Here is a 12,763-nt window from a genome sequence, read left to right as displayed (position 1 = left end):
AAGGGGAAAGAAAAGAAAAAAAAATTCGGTGATGGCTGAGGTTCAAAGGGACAAAAGTTAGTTGAACATTCAATGAGGTGTAGTGACAGATTTGAGACCTAGCAAAGTGATGGTTAATTTTGGCGGTCAAGGAGCTGATTTACATATTGAATGGAAGTGAATGTTGGAACTTGAAGAATCTCATATTCTCCCCTTCCTTGGCTCTTACGTATGTGATAAGAATGGTAGTTCATAGGAATTGATCAGAATACTTACACAAGTTTCCCGACTACTCAATGCATTCTCCTCCTAAAAATTCATCCGGTAAATGGTGAGAATAAGGGGGGATGATCAGTTTATGGTTGATGTTTTTGCTTGAGGACAAGCAAAAGCTTAAGTGTGGGGGTGTTTGATGTGTGCACAATTTACATATAAGTTCTGATGTTTTATGCATGGTTTTGGTGCTGATTTGTGTAAAGTTTTACCCCAATTCAGCTTAATTTCAGGAAATTAGCAAGGGAGACCAGCTTAGAGAAAAAAAAAAGCACAAAACCAAGAAAAATGAGCTAAATTGGAGGTGATTCAGCCCAGCTGGACCAAAAGCCTAGCTGAGAGATCAAAGGAGGGCCATTCGGCCCATGAAACCCATGCTACACTCTTTGGAAGAACCCAAAGAGAGAGCCTAGCCGCAGCCTTCCAAGGGAGCTTATTCGGCTCAGCAAGGAGAGAGCCCAGCCGCAGCCTTCCATTAATATAAACATCTATTATTTTATTAAGTTAAAAAAATATTAATCTAATTTAGGCCAGGTTCAGGCTGGGCTTTGTCAGGGCTGGGATTTTGTCAAAATTTCAATAGGCCCAACCTGAAGCCTGAGCCCGAAACAATGTAAACTGTTAACTCGGGACAACTTGACTTAAACCCCTAAAATTTCCCCTCCCCCACTCTCCACCCCAATGGGGTGTCCCTCCTTTAACCATCCATATTTATTCCCCCCAGCCCCCAAAATTCCACCTTAGGTTTTGGCCCCCTCATGAAAATTTCCTAGCTCCACCCCTGCAAAAGAACATATTCAAGCCCAAGTACAAGCCCAACCCTACCATTGGCCCTAAATATTGAGTCGAGCCTGGCCAAGGAGATTATTATTCTTGTTGGTGATGATGGAATCAGGTTACCAGGTAATGCTTTTGATTCTCAATTTTATTTTGATAGGCAAGTACTCTCTTTCTTTGTAATCTGAGTTGGTTCAGATTGATGTGTTTTGCCTAAATTTAATAAATCTTTTATAATACCTTTTTTAGCTTTTTTTTCCTAATTAGACAAAGAACTGTTGTTGGTTGTATTTTGCAATAATTAATAGATGTTTGAGATAGTTTTAGGGACTTGTTAGATGCTTGAATATCATGGTTTTTTTTCTTTTTTATTTTCCTTTTGAATTTTGGTTCATTCGTGCAATCTCTCTCTTTCTCTCCCTGGGCAGATTTTTAGGGACTTGTTAGATGCTTGAATATTGTGGTTTTTTTCTTTTATTTTCCCTTTGAATTTTGGTTCATTCGTGCAATCTCTCTCTCTCTTCCTCTCCCTGGGCAGATTTTTAACTTTCTAGCTCCCTTTTGAGTACAAATCAGTATGTCCAATTTTCTCACCGGTGCTTCTTAATTTTTATTGGTCATTTAATTGTTCAGAAGGAAAAGGTTTGCGGTTTGCCAACAATCATGAATTTTTAGCAATAATAGCCCTGTCCAAAACTTTATTCACATCTCTCTGACAAATCAATATTGGACACATTACTCTAACTCCTCAAAAAATTACCAATTGAAACAGAAATATTTTCTATTGGGTTTTTGGATGAGATTGAATGCAATTAGTTATTAATTGGAGATATGCTCAGCTTGGATGTTAGCTTGTAAAAGACCAAGAAAATGCAATCTGTCATGAATTTGTGCCCACATGCTGGTTTTGACGAAGTACTAGAATTTTAATCCATACCAACACCAGCAAAGAAACATTTGAAAGTTTACCACATGCTTTGAAATGGATTTATTCTTGTTTAATGTTGTGTGAATGAATATCTTCTTGTCAATATGGGCACTCAATCTGTTGTTGCAAGTGTAAATATCTTCTAATGCTGTTATTATTTGATTACTTTAAATGGATTTATTTCGTTTAAGACTCATCTTTATAATTCAACATCAGGCGTAGTATGCATTGCTTTTCTTGTCAATATGGGTGCCCAATCTCTTGCAAGTGTGAACTTTGATAGCAATTCATATACTTTACCCATATGATCTGCAAGCATTTTTCCAGATTGCAAGAATGTGGTGTATCTTTATTATAAAAATTTGATTCAACAACTTATGGTTGTCTGTACTCACTAGATGATTCCCGCAATTTTTCCTTGTGGAATTATGGTGGACTAATCCAAAATAGTTAACACGAGATTACCCTTTCCCATGGCAATAAAATAAGTGGATCTTTCAATTCCAGCAGTTTCTCCACCTCTTCAGCTCTTCCAACTCCCAGTTGTTTGCGTTCCTTCTGAATTTGGTAGCTCCAACTACATTATTTCCAATCTATTCATAGCAGTCATTGATGAAACAATGTTCCTTGGCAGCCTTTACCAAGAATGACTTTTGATCATTGGCCAATCTCATTGTCCAAGGACAATTTAAGGGGAAGGGGTCCATCTCCTTTCCAGTTTGAGAATATGTGGCTTTATCACCGAGGATTCAAAGAAAAAGTTAGGGAGTGCTAGACAAAGAATAACCCAAGGGTTAACTGGGAGGGTATGAAGTTCCATCTGAAGATAAAACAGTTGAGATTGGACAAAGAATAACCCAAGGGTTAACTGGGAGGGTATGAAGTTCCATCTAAAGATAAAACAGTTGAGAACAATATGAGTGAGACGCATGGGGTTCTCTCCGATTCTTTATACTGCCTTTTGGGGAAAACCTTGCACTTTAAGTCATTGAGACCTGGTGCTGGTAAGCTGTTTGGCAAGCTTTTGCGGATATTTAATATTTTTCCTGAATATTCATCATTGCTGAGAGGTTTGAGAGATTAGAAAGGACTCCTATGGAGAGGGAGAGTGCTCCACCTCATGAAAGTGAAATGGAGTTTGTGGGCCTGAAAATCACCATTTAGCATTTGACTATATAGAGCTGAAAAAAAGTAGGAAGGTGTTATGGAGGAAGTTATTATAGATAAATATGGGTTGGTGGTCAATAATGCTTGTAACTTAAAAAATAAATAATAGACACTTCAACACTCCCCTTCAAGTTGGAGCACAAATATCATAGAACTCCAACTTGTTACTATATGTTTTGGTCTATAGCCATCTTTTCTTCTTTATATGTCAATTATTGGCTATTTTAACTTTTTTCTCTTTATTGTTACTAATTTGCTTTAATACATCTCTATAGCTCCACACTGCTGCTTTCTCATCTTTTAGCCACCCTATCAACACTTGAGAGTTCCCTTCAACGATTACTCTGCTTTCTCATCTTTTGCTTTTTTCTAACCTGGAATATTCATATGACCTGTAACTTATGGAGGAAGTTATTATAGATAAATATGGGTTGGTGGTCAATAATGCCTGTAACTTAAGAATATTCATATGACCTGTGGTTTCATAGAGTAATTATTTGTGTTCCTGAATTACTGGTGTGGTAGAAACTGATGTTGGAAATGGTGACAGGGCGACTTTTAGATTACTGCCATGTGAGGGAATTCGCCCAAGTCCTTATAAGTAATATAGTGATCAGCCAATTTTCTGAAATCAAAGGTATATTATGCAGTGTCCAACTTTTGGACAACCCGTCTTTTATTGCCAGTAGGAATACATTATATTCTCACAATTAAGGGTGTCACAGATTGTTGTTGGAGCCAAGGATTTGCAGGTATGGGAAAGATAAAAGGGTTGTGGATTTGTCTTGGCTGGTTGGGTTTGGTTGTTTCTTGTGGCTGTTTTCTTTGATGTATGTGGTGCTTTTTTATCTTGTTTGGTTGGTGTTTGGTCTGGAGTTGTGATTCAAAGGATTGTTTTTTCCTTTTCTCTTGGCTTACTTCTAGTCACCTTTCTTGCAATCTTCTTTTTTTCTCTTAATAAATTTTATTCCTAAAAAGAAAGCAGTAGAGACCGAGAGTCGGTTTGTCTCTCTAACTGCTGCCTCTTTTATTGAATTACTAATGAAATGACAAATTACACCTTTGCTCTTAACTAAGAAAATAGATTACCCCTGTTGAAGATAAATAGAAAAGAAATAAATAATAGACACTTCAACACTCCCCTTCAAGTTGGAGCACAAATATCATAGAACTCCAACTTGTTACTATATGTTTTGGTCTATTATTGGCTATTTTAACTTTTTCCTCTTTATTGTTACTAATTTGCTTTAATACATCTCTATAGCTTCACACTGCTGCTTTCTCATCTTTTAGCCACCCTATCAACACTTGCGAATTCCCTTCAACGATTACTCTTCTTTCTCATCTTTTGCTTTTTCCCACTTATCCATCTTGTGCTTTTTCTAACCTGGAACCACCTCCCATGCCTGGAGGTCCTGGGTTGCCTGAGCTACTTCCATCAAAATTTAATATTATGTAATAGCCAATCTCGTTGTCCAAGGACGATTTAAGGGGAAGGGGTCCATCTCCTTTCCAGTTTGAGAATATGTGGCTTTATCACCTAGGATTCAAAGAAAAAGTTAGGGAGTGCTGGACAAAGAAAAATGGTTAACTGGGAGGGTATGAAGTTCCATCTGAAGATAAAACAGTTGAGAACAAAAATGATCTTCTGTACTGGTAGATCTTATTTATGGTGAATATATTGATGGATTTTATTTATGAGTGAGACGCATGGGGTTCTCTCCGATTCTTTATACTGCCTTTTGGGGAAAACTTTGCACTTTAAGTCATTGAGACCTGATGCTGGTAAGCTATTTTTTGGCAAGCTTTTGCGGATATTTAATATTTTTCCTGAATATTCATCATTGTTGAGAGGTTTGAGAGATTAGAAAGGACTCCTATGGAGAGGGAGAGTGCTCCACCTCATGAAAGTGAAATGGAGTTTGTGGGCCTGAAAGTGGTCAATAATGCCTGTAACTTAAGAATATTCATATGACATGTAACTATTTGTGTTCCAGAGAGAGATATGAGAAGAACTAGGGCCGAAAGTAGTAGAGATCGAGAGTCAGTTTGTCTCTCTAACTGCTGCCTCTTTTATTGATTTACTAATGAAATGACAAATTACACCTTTGCTCTTAACTAAGAAAACAGATAAATTATATAACATAATATAAGTAAAATACCAACTATACCCCCGTTGAAAATAAATAGAAAAGAAATAAATAATAGACACTTCAACACTCCCCTTCAAGTTGGAGCACAAATATCATAGAACTCCAACTTGTTACTATATGTTTTGGTCTATAGACATCTTTTCTTCTTTATATGTCAATTATTGGCTATTTTAACTTTTTTCTCTTTATTGTTACTAATTTGCTTTAATACATCTCTATAGCTCCACTGTTGTTTCTCATCTTTTAGCCACCCTATCAACACTTGAGAGTTCCCTTCAACGACTACTCTGCATTCTCATCTTTCCACTTATCCATCTTGTGCTTTTTCTCATCTTTTGCATTTTCTAACTTGGAACCACCTCCCATGCCTGGCTGGGTTGCTTGAGCTACTTCCATCAAAATTTACTTTTCTGTGAAATGGATAAAGCCACCTCCCTCCAATTCCTTCTAATATCATCATGGGAATATGACAAGAAAATATCCAAGTATTTTTACCCAGTGAATCACCCTTCCTATGATGCCTTCAAAGACATCATTACTGAAATTTTATTTACGGATTAGTTCTTGTGTCGGATTAGTTTTTGTTTTAATAGATTAAATAAATTATTCTCCATAATTTTTTTTATTTAATTCAATCCGTGACCAATATTTACGGTTGTCAATGGTGTGGGTTTGGATTTGGATAGCTTGGATGTCTTGCACCAATCACAAGTGAATATTTATTTATTTTTTGCTAAAGTTAATTATTGATTTATCTATTTTACAAAATTAAGTAAATTATTATCCATAGATTTCTATTTACTTAATTTACTAAATTCTTAATTAATGAATTATTTTCCTAACAAATTATTTCTCTCTTTCTCTCTCTCCCCCCCCCCCAACCTGAGCCCAATATTTAGGGTTATCAATAGGATAGGTATCGATTGGTTGGGCCATGTTTAGTTTGGGCTTTGCCTTAATATCAACATAACTTATTGAAGCCCAAGTCTAAGCCTAGGCCAACCATCAAGCTGAGATTTTGAGCATGCTTGATCATATAAAGCTCGGGTTGCGATAAGGAAAGTTTTATTCTTTGTTTCTCTCATTTCCTAGAAATCTCTCTTCCATATGTGTTGCTAACTTGTAACTATTTACATGCCATTAATGAAGAGCTAACTATTCTCTCTTATTTTCTTGCCTAATTATTTATATACTTATTTTAAAAAGTTAAAAGATTTTGTTGATTTAATTACTAGATTATTTAATTATTTCCCTCTCTTTATTACCGCTCTGTGTCCAACATTTAAAGGTTGTCAATGCGTGGGGTTTGTTCTACGTAGCATGGATATTTTATTTATTTTATTCTATTAAATTAGTCATTTATATATTTTATAAAATTATGTAAATTATTATCCATAGATTTCTATTTATTTAATTTATTAATTTATTTCATTAATTATTAATTTATGAACAGGTTAGGGTCTGAGTTGGGATTAAACCTATTCACAGGTAGTGGCATATTCGGGAAGGGCTTTGTCTTTATATCAATAGAATATATTGAAGCCCAATTTCAAGCCCAACCCAACCATCAGGTCTATCTCTTGAGTCAAGCCCAGCGAGGAAATTGTTATTCTTTAGTACTCTCTCTCCCTCTCCCCCTCCCTTTGCGAGTTTCATATTTGAGGTTGTCAATTGATTGGATTTACATCTAGATAGCTTGGATATTTATTTATTTTACCAAAAGTTAGTAAATTATTATCCTTAGATTTTATTTATTTACTTAACTAAATTATTAAACTAATTAATGATTTAATTTATGAAGAAAGTATTCTCTTTCTCTCTCCCTTTTTAAGACTATCAACGGATTAGTTCTTGTGTCGGATAGGCTATACATGTCTTGTCCCAATAATAACTGAAATTTTATTTATTTATTTTACTAAATTAAATTATTCATTATTTGTTTTAATAGAATAAATAAATTAATCTCCATAATTTTTTTATTTAATTCAATCCGTGACCAATATTTACGGTTGTCAATGGTGTGGGTTTGGATTTGGATAGCTTGGATCAGTCTTGCACCAATCACAAGTGAATATTTATTTGTATTTTGCAAATTGATTTATCTATTTTACAAAATTAAGTAAATTATTATCCATAGATTTCTATTTACTTAATTTACTAAATTCTTAATTAATGAATTATTTTCCTAACAAATTATTTTTCTCTTATCCTGGAACCTATTTTTAGGGCAATCAACATGTTTGGTCAGGTGTGTGATAGGTTGTAGTTGTCCTGTCCCAATAACAAATGAAATTTTATTAATTTATTTTACTAAAACAAATTAATCATTAATTTTTGTACAAAATTAAGTAAATTGTTATCCATAGATTCCTATTTATTTAATTTATTAAACTATTAATGTAATTAATAATTCATTTAACTAATAAGTTATTTCTCTCTTTCTCTTTCTCTCCCCCCCCCCCCCCCCCAACTTGAGCCCAATATTTAGGGTTATCAATTGGATAGGTATCGATTGGTTGGGCCACGTTTAGTTTGGGCTTTGCCTTAATATCAACATAACTTATTGATGCCCAAGTCTAAGCCTACATCAAGCTGAGATTTTGAGCGTGGTTGATCGTATAAAGCCTAGGCCAACCATCAAGTCTAGCCCAACCATCTATTAAGTTAAAAAAATTATTTATGGAATTTAGTAAATTATTTACTTTATAAACAAATTCTCTCTCTCTCTCTCTCTTTGAATCCGGATCGAACTTCGGGCCTAGATCTTGAGCTTGAGCCCGACATTCATATAGAGCCCAAAGCACGGTGAGGAAATTCTTTGTTTCTCTCTCATTTTGTCATCAAATTATTTATATTGTTATTTTTTTAAGTTAAAAAAATTATTTATTAAATTAACTAAATTATTTACTTTATAAATATATTCTCTCTCTTATCTCGCTCTCTCTCTTTGCGAGTTACATATTTAGGGTTGTCAATGGATTGGGGTTAGATCTAGATAGCTTGGATATTTATTTATTTTACCAAAAGTTAGTAAATTATTATCCATAGATTTTATTTATTTACTTAACCAAATTATTCAACTAATTAATGATTTAATTTATGAACAAAGAATTATTTGCTTTAATAGATTAAATAAATTATTTTCCATAATCTTTTTATTTTAATTCAATCTGTGACTAATATTTACGGTTGTCAATGGTGCAGGTTTGGATTTGGATAGCTTGGACCAGCCTTGCACCAATCACAAGTGAATATTTTTTATTTTTTGCTAAAGTTAATTATTGATTTATCTATTTTACAAATTTAAGTAAATTATTATCCATAGATCTCTATTTACCTAATTTACTAAATTCTTAATTAATGAATTATTTTCCTAACAAATTATTTTTCTTTCATCCCGAAGCCCTTTTTTAGGGCAATCAATATGTTTGGTCAGGTGTGTGATTGGTTGTACCTGTCCTGTCCCAATAATAAATGGATATTTATTAATTTATTTTAGTAAAACAAATTAATCTTTAATTTTTGTACAAAATTAAGTAAATTGTTATCAATAGATTCTTATTTAATTAATTTATTAAACTATTCAAGTAATTAATAATATATTTAACTAATAAGTTATTTCTCTCTTTCTATATCTCTCTCTCCCCCCCAACCTCAGCCTAATATTTAGGGTTATCAATAGGATAGGTATCGGTTGGTCGGGCCACGCTTAATTTGGGCTCTTCCTTTATATCAACATAACTTATTAAAGCTCAAGTTTAAGCCTAGGCCAACCATCAAGCTGAGATTTTGAGCGTGCCTGATCATATAAAGCTCGGATTGCGATAAGGAAAGTTTTATTCTTTGTTTCTCTCATTTCCAAGAAATCTCTCTTCCATATTTGTTGCTAACTTGTAACTATTTACAATGATGCCATTAATGAAGAGCTAACAATTCTCTCTTATTTTCTTGCCTAATTATTTATATACTTATTTTAAAATGTTAAAAGATTTTGTTGATTTAATTACTAGATTTTTTAATTATTTCCCTCTCTTTTTTACCGCTCTGTGTCCAACATTTAAAGGATGTCAATGGGAGGGGTTTGTTTTATATATAGCTTGGATGTTTTATTTATTTTATTAAATTAAATTATTCATTTATATATTTTACAAAATAATGTAAATTATTATCCATAGATTTCTATTTATTTAATTTACTAATTTATTCCATTAATTAATAATTTAGGAACAAATTAGGGTCTGAGTTGTGATTAAACCTTATCACAAGTAGTGGCATGTTAGGGAAGGGCTTTGCCTTTATATCAATAGAATATATTGTAGCCCAACTTCAAACCCAACCCAACCATCAGGTCTATCTCTTGAGTCGAGCCCAACGAGGAAATTGTTATTCTTTAGTAGTGTCTCATTTCCTCATCAGTTAATTTATATATTTAATTTAGTAATTTAAAAATTTTATTTATTTAATTTGCTAAACGATTTAATTTTCATCAACAAATTATTTTGCTATATCTCTCCCTGCCCGAGTCTAATATCAATGGGCCGGGATAGGTTTTAGATAGATTGGATTTTTATTTATTATTTTACTAAATGAATTGAGTCATTATATATAGATTTTATTATTTAGTTTAATAAATTAATTAATAATTCATTTTTCTATCTCTTGATCCTTATTTTTTGGGTTATCAACGAGTTAGGTCTAGTGTGGTATAGCATGTACCTATCCCGTCCCAATAATTAATGAAATTTTATTTATTTATTTATTTTACTAAACCAAATTATTCATTTATATATTTTAATACGTTAGATACACTATTATGTATAAACTTTTATTTATTCGATTAAACCTGGCACCAATAATAAGAGAATATTTAGTTATTTTATTAAATTCAATTATTGATTATTTATTTTACAAAATTAAGGTATTATCCATATATTTATATTTTTTGAAATTTCCAAATAATAATTTATTTAACTATGAAGTTATTTCAATCTCTCTCTCTGAGCCAAATATTTAGGGTTCTCAATAGGTTAGGTCTCATTTTGGATTAAAATTTCTAATTGGTTGGGCTAGGGTTGGATTGTGATTTGCGTTTCTATATTTGTTGCTAACTTGTAACTATTTACAACGATGCCATTAATGAAGAGCTATCTATTCTCTCTTATTTTCTTGCCTAATTATTTATATACTTATTTTAAAAAGTTAAAAGATTTTGTTTGTTTAATTTACTAGATTATTGAATTATTTCCCTATCTTTGTTACCGCTCTGTGTCCAATATTTAAAGGTTGTCAATGGGTCGGGTGGATATTTTATTTATTTTATTAAATTAAATTATTCATTTCTATATTTTACAAAATTATGTAAATTATTATCCATATATTTCTATTTATTTAATTTACTAATTTATTCTATTAATTAATAATTTATGAACATGTTAGGGTCTGAGTTGTGATTAAACCGATTCACAGGTAGTGGCATGTTCGGGAAGGGCTTTGTCTTGAGTCGAGCCCAGCGAGGAAGGGCTTTTCCTCTCTCTTGATCGTTATTTTTTTGGTTATCAACGAGTTAGGTCTAGTGTGGTATAGCATGTATTTGTTCCGTCCCAATATTTAATGAAATTTTATTTATTTATTTATTTTAATAAACCAAATTATTCATTTATATATTTTAATACATTAAATACACTATTATGTATAAACTTTTATTTATTCGATTCAACCCGACACCAATAATAAATGAATATTTAGTTATTTTATTTAATTCAATTATTGATTTTTTTATTTTAGAAAATTAAGTAAGGTATTATCCATATATTTATATTTATTGAATTTATTAAGTAAGGTATTATCCATAATTTATTTAACTATGAAGTTATTTCAATCTCTCTCCCTGAGCCAAATATTTAGGGCTCTCAATAGGTTTGGTCTCATTTGGGATTAAAATTATTAACTAGTCGGACTAGTTTTTGATTGGGATTTGCGTTTATATCAATATAACATATTTATGCCCAAGTCTGAGTTTGGATCGAACTTCGGTCCTAGATCTTGAGCATGAGCCCGATGTTCAAATAGAGCCCAAAGCACGGTGAGGAAATTCTTTGTTTCTCTCTCATTTTGTCCCCTAATTATTTTTATTGTTATTCTATTAAGTTAAAAAAATTATTTATTGAATTTACTAAATTATTTACTTTATAAATAAATTCTCTCTCTCTCTCTCTCTCTCTCTCTCTTCCTTTGCGAGATACATATTTAGGGTTGTAAATGGATTGGGTTTAGATATAGATAGATTGGATATTTATTTATTTTACCAAAAGTTAGTAAATTATTATCCATATATTTTATTTATTTATTTAACTAAATTATTAAACTAATTAATGATTTAATTTATGAACAAAGTATTTCTCTTTATCAATCCCTTTTTAAGACTATCAACGGATTAGTTCTTGTGTCGGAGAGGCTATACATGTCTTGTCCCAATAATAACTGAAATTTTATTTATTTATTTTACTAAATTAAATTATTCATTACTTGTTTTAATAGATTAAATAAATTATTCTCCATAATTTTTTTATTTAATTCAATCCGTGACCAATATTTACGGTTGTCAATGGTGTGGGTTTAGATTTGGATAGCTTGGACCAGTCTTGCACCAATCACAAGTGGATATTTATTTATTTTTTGCTAAAGTTAATTTTTTATTTATCTATTTTACAAAATTAAGCAAATTATTATCCATAGATTTCTATTTACATTATTTACTAAATTCTTTATTTATGAAATATTTTCGTAACAAATTATTTTTCTTTCATCTCGGAGCCTGTTTTTAGGGCAATCAATATGTTTGGTCAGGTGTGTGATAGGCTGTACCTGTACTGTCCCAATAATAAATGAAATTTTATTAATTTATTTTACTAAAACAAATTAATCATTAAATTTTGTACAAAATTAAGTAAGTTGTTATGCATAGATTCCTATTTATTTAATTTATTAAACTTTTAAAGTAATTAATAATTAACTTAACTAATAAGTTATTTCCCTCTTTCTCTCTCTCTCTCTCTCTCCCCCCCAACCTGAGCCTAATATTTAGGGTTATCAATAGGATAGGTATCGGTTGGTCGGGCCACATTTAGTTTGGGCTCTGCCTTTTAATCAACATAACTTATTAAAGCCCAAATCGAAGCCTAGGCCAACCATCAAGCTGAGATTTTGAGCGTGCTTGATCATATAAAACTCGGACTGTGATAATGAAAGTTTTATTCTTTGTTTCTCTCATTTTCTAAAAATCTCTCTTCCACATTTGTTGCTAACTTGTAACTATTTACAATGATGCCATTAATGAAGAGCTATCTATTCTCTCTTATTTTCTTGCCTAATTATTTATATACTTATTTTAAAAAGTTAAAAGATTTTGTTTGTTTAATTTACTAGATTATTGAATTTTTCCCTCTCTTTGTTACCGCTCTGTGTCCAATATTTAAAGGTTGTCAAT

The 12,763-nt window shown here is 31.9% G+C and overlaps 1 protein-coding gene across 2 annotated transcripts in view; it reads left to right on the top strand.

Moving 5' to 3' along the window:
- The window catches only part of LOC148803264 (ubiquitin C-terminal hydrolase 12-like), a 39,103-nt gene extending 30,450 nt beyond the window's left edge, over positions 1 to 8,653 (top strand). The window contains exons 13-14 of one of the 2 annotated variants that reach the window (XM_088896741.1): positions 3,675 to 3,761; positions 8,482 to 8,653. The gene's annotated coding sequence lies outside the window, so the exon portion shown is untranslated. The remainder of the gene's footprint in view (positions 1 to 3,674; positions 3,762 to 8,481) is intronic. The other variant, XM_088896742.1, reaches the window with a different exon arrangement.
- The last annotated feature ends 4,110 nt before the right edge of the window (positions 8,654 to 12,763 follow it).

The sequence above is a fragment of the Nelumbo nucifera genome, chromosome 1 (genome assembly GCF_055504915.1).
Source record: "Nelumbo nucifera cultivar China Antique chromosome 1, China Antique-T2T, whole genome shotgun sequence".
In the NCBI taxonomy this organism is placed as follows: Eukaryota; Viridiplantae; Streptophyta; class Magnoliopsida; order Proteales; family Nelumbonaceae; genus Nelumbo; species Nelumbo nucifera.
The sequence above is the reverse complement of the archived record's forward strand: the minus strand, read 5'-3'. Positions and strand labels throughout refer to the sequence as shown.